Source organism: Clarias gariepinus, chromosome 2 (genome assembly GCF_024256425.1).
Source record: "Clarias gariepinus isolate MV-2021 ecotype Netherlands chromosome 2, CGAR_prim_01v2, whole genome shotgun sequence".
Classification (NCBI taxonomy): Eukaryota; Metazoa; Chordata; class Actinopteri; order Siluriformes; family Clariidae; genus Clarias; species Clarias gariepinus.
In genome coordinates, this window is record NC_071101.1 from 9,857,765 (window position 1) to 9,862,228 (window position 4,464).

Below are 4,464 nucleotides of genomic sequence, written 5' to 3' on the forward strand. Positions count from 1 at the left end.
ATTCATTCTTTCTCTTTCTGTCTCAGTGTTTCACTCACGCTCGTCCCCTCTCTCCGGGACGGAGGAAAAGGGGGGGGGGGATGAAAAGGGGGTGTGGTCGCACCGCAGTTGGAACACAGAAGGTTCTTTGTCTGGCCCCTTTCATATGGTTTCCTTCAAGTATGCATACTGAAGCCATTATTCCATTAGATATCGTTTCACGTATGATTCCGAGACCTCTCCATCTCATCCCCTTCCATTCTACCTGACCCCGTTTGAAGACTAAAGAAAACTGAATGGGGATTGATGTGTACACAGGGAGGCGTGCTCTAACCTAGTCCTGATGCATGTTTAAGACCGTGACTGACTGTTATGAATGATGATCAAGTCTGTAATCACTCTCTCCTGTGAGTTTAAAACCAAGGCGAAAGTCAGGTAAAGAGCCATGAAGATGGACATGACATACTCCAGGACTTCACGTCAGCTGCATTTCCACCACTGGAATATTTCAAGAACTTCAACCACACAGGAATTATTTTTCCTTCTTTTTGTTCTTTTTTAGGTAGCTAAAATATTGTTGCTTATATACTGTATGAATGGCGTTCAAGTCAAACCCAGACGTGTGATGAACTTTCTTGAGAAAGACGACGTGAAAGCGATTGGCATTTACAGAAGACGTCAAGCATGATGAGACTCTTGACATCTGAATAGTCAAAAGTTTTAAGGAAGGTCATGCTTTGGTAAACATCCCCTGGATCCCGGGCCGAGATGGCTCTGCAGTCACTCCCTTGAACATTCAGCAAATCTGATAGTTGAAAACTGTCTGATAACTTGTCACCGACTCGCAGGTGTCATCACATCACTCACATGATCATCCACCAACACCACTTTATAGCACATTACAGGGAGTTATTGCCTATACAGTCGAGCTACACATGTCGTTCCTGAGCTGCCAGTGATCCAGACTCCCTCTGCCCTCTGGACCTGTCTGACCCATCCTGGTCCCCCGCTTCTGGTTGGAGATCTCGTCACATGGATGCCCCGTCTGTCTCTCTGGGATGCGTCTGGTGTCTGGGGACGGTTCACTTTACCATGAAGACGGGCCTGACCTTAACTGATATTCACAGCTGTTTCTCTGAGGATTTGACTTGGATGCAGTTGCTCGATAGTTCAGGACTGGAATTTCCTGATCCTTTAATAACTACCTGCACTCCATATTAACATCAATTAACATCAATTGTTATGCTGAACTGGTTGCCACCTAACACACTGTATGAATGCAGATCAATTCCTGCTCTCTGTTTTACCCAAATGAGGATGGGTTCCCTGTTGGGTTCGGGTTCCTCTCAGGTTTCTTCTCAAGGGAGTTTTTTTCTTGCCACTGTCGCCCTCGGCTTGCTCACCAGGGACTATCTGACCATTTCGATTCATACACATTCACACTCCGTACAAACTTAAATAATTCTTTTGATTGTGTAAAGCTGCTTTGCGACAATGACAATTACAAATATAATGGAATTGAATTGAATTAATCAGGGCTCTGTCGTACTATAAAGCCTTTTTACCCTAATGGTATCCAAGCACTAGTGAAATACTGGGATAAGTGTCTACGTGTATCAGGGCATTATATCGGGGAATAAAGGGATTTTTTTATTTTCCTAACTGTGTTGTGCCCAACCTTGGCGGTTATAGGGTTTGAACTTTTAACCTTCTGAACCGCAATCCTATGCCATAAACAATGAGCTATCCCTGAAATTGATTTTTAGAACTGAATACATAACTGAAAACCATTCTGCAACTAGAATTGTTTATGGACAACAATATGTGTCTGGGTGCACACTATCCTTCCATCCTTCAAGCGTGAAGAAAACTATGAGAATTTAGCCAACTTATGCAGGAGGATGGAAAGGGTGAAGCCGATTGGTTGGTTCATGTCACATGATGTGCGATGTTCTTGCAGCATTCTAAAAATCTCGCTGCAGTGGAGATGCACAAGAAAAAACTTGACTCTGTTTAACTTAAGAAACTCGAGAAACTTGAACATGTGAACGTCCCTTAATGTAGCCATAACATGACTAGTACTGAATTACACTGCAAAAGCATCTGTAGCTATCATTCGGCTAGTATTGAAAGTAACATAGTTGTTATGTTACAACTACAATTGTAAAGTAAAATGTAAAGTTACACAGTTTATAATGTCACAGAGTTACGCAGCTGTTACGCGACTAGCGCAAATTCACAGTATCGGCGTGTTATGTAGCTATAATGTGTCTAAATCACAATGTTGCGGAGTTACCTTGGTACAGAGTAGAAATGTAGCGTTTTTTGTTGTTTTTAATTCAAACAAAATTGTGTGATGTAACACATCATCAAAACGTTGCTGATTGGACATGAGAAACTTTAACCATTAGCATAGAACATATTTTGCTAAATCGTGATCAGAACAGGAGGGTTAACATATCATGTTACTGATTAATTCATGGTTCTACGGCGATACACTGGTCTCTGTGTGATAGTGGTCATCAAAGTGATACGCCTAGTCAGATTTCAGACAGATCGGATTCCTGGTGTCCTTCCCATCCCATAAATAAACCTGAACATGCTTCTCCTGGAGCGACACAGCATGCATGTGTTCAAGTCCTCTTTACAAATAGTCGTGCCTGTTTAAAATTTCATGTCTGGGTAATATTTAATGCCTCCACACACGTTCGTCTCATAGTCATCTGGCTTTGACTAGAGCAGGAGTAGTGCCCAAGCTTTGATCTCGGACCACAGACATGCATCATATATCAGCGGACATCTATAAATTACCAGGCTGGTTTTTTTGTGTGTGTGTTTTTTTTTTTGCCAGACACAGATTAAGCCTAGTCTTGGAAATTATACGTCTTGGGGATTCTTGAACTTGAACAACAGACTTTTAACAGCTTCATATTAGACAATGGAGCTACATGGAGACAATCAGGGATAGAGCGCTCCAGTTGTTTGCATGTAGCAATTGAAATTTTCTGAGAAAAAAACAAGCAAGAATAAGTTCATGATAAAAAATGCACATGCACAGTGTTTTTGCAGAACGGCAACAATCCCTAAAACGAATAAATAAGGAATAATACTATTGTCCAGATGATAATAAATGCGCTCATTAGATAGACCCATCCATCGAGTCGCTGTATGACATAGATCAAGTTGATTCATTCCTCTCTCTCTGTCTCTTATGCCGTCTTATTTATTTATTTTTCAACACTGCCTTTGCAGCTGGTTTCTGCACAGCATTATATTTGAATGGGCAGCTGTGATGGTGGTGGGGGTGGAGAAGGGGGGGGGTGTATGATTGTAGAGTAGGGGAGCATGAAAGAAGTACTGTGGGTTGATGTGAAATTGAAGGAAATGTTATAACGCTTTCCGTCAAATCCGGGCTTACTTTCCCCTCGCTCTGGCAGGGTGGAATTTCCTAAATGTTTTGGTCTGCATTCTCCCTTCAAGCCTTTGTCCCGTACACAAAATTATTAAAGAAGGCTCTGACTTAGCGCTGACATTGATTAGAAACACTCACAGGAGGCAAACGAACTCTATAACCTTCAGCCAGACCACCAACCTCTTAAGCCGGTGCTCCATCCCCTATCGATCCAAAGCCCTGAGCCCAGTGTGAGTTTGGGGTACAGTACCAAGTTATATCAGTTACCGGTTCCAAATCAGAATGAGATGGCGTTCATAAAGGAGTCGTATCAGTTAGTGGTTAATGTTGGGGTTCAGAACTAGCAATTTACAAAACTATGATCTCATTTATCCATTTTCACTTAGCGTTTATATCGCTTTATCCTGTATACAGGGTCACGGGGGGCCTGGAGGCTGACAGTATGAGCCAGGGTACACCCTGGACGAGGTGCCCATCCACTGCACGAGAAGAACATGCAAACTTCATGCATACAGACATCACGGAAAAATCGAACCCGGACCCTAGAGGTGCAAGGCGACAGTGCTAACCACTACGCCACCGTGACTCCTATTCATTTTTTAGTTAATGTGTTTTCTGCAAAATACGAAGGAGAGAACATGGGAAACTTATATCTGTAACTGATAATTAACCAAAGTGAGCTGGAGAATGTAAAGAAGTCATATCTGTAGCTGATTACAAATCAGTGTGAGTCGTGGTTTATAAAGGAGTCGTATCTGTAACTGGATACAAATCAGTAACTGCATTTACATGGACCCTAAAATTCCATGAATAGAAGGAGGAGGAGTCGAATCTGAATAAAATTCATCTTGTATAGACCTCTATCGAAACAGTCCGACCTGGACCAGCCCGATCGCAATGAAGGACATTTTGACATGGTTACGGACACTACGGATTTTTTTTTTTTTTGTAAATTTGCATGGAATGCTTTTAATTTTTCCAAGTCATATGTTTCTGGGAAGCATACACCAATATTCATAAAGAAATATGAATAATTTGCACTTTAAATGATTTTTGTTTAAAGTGAGACAGTT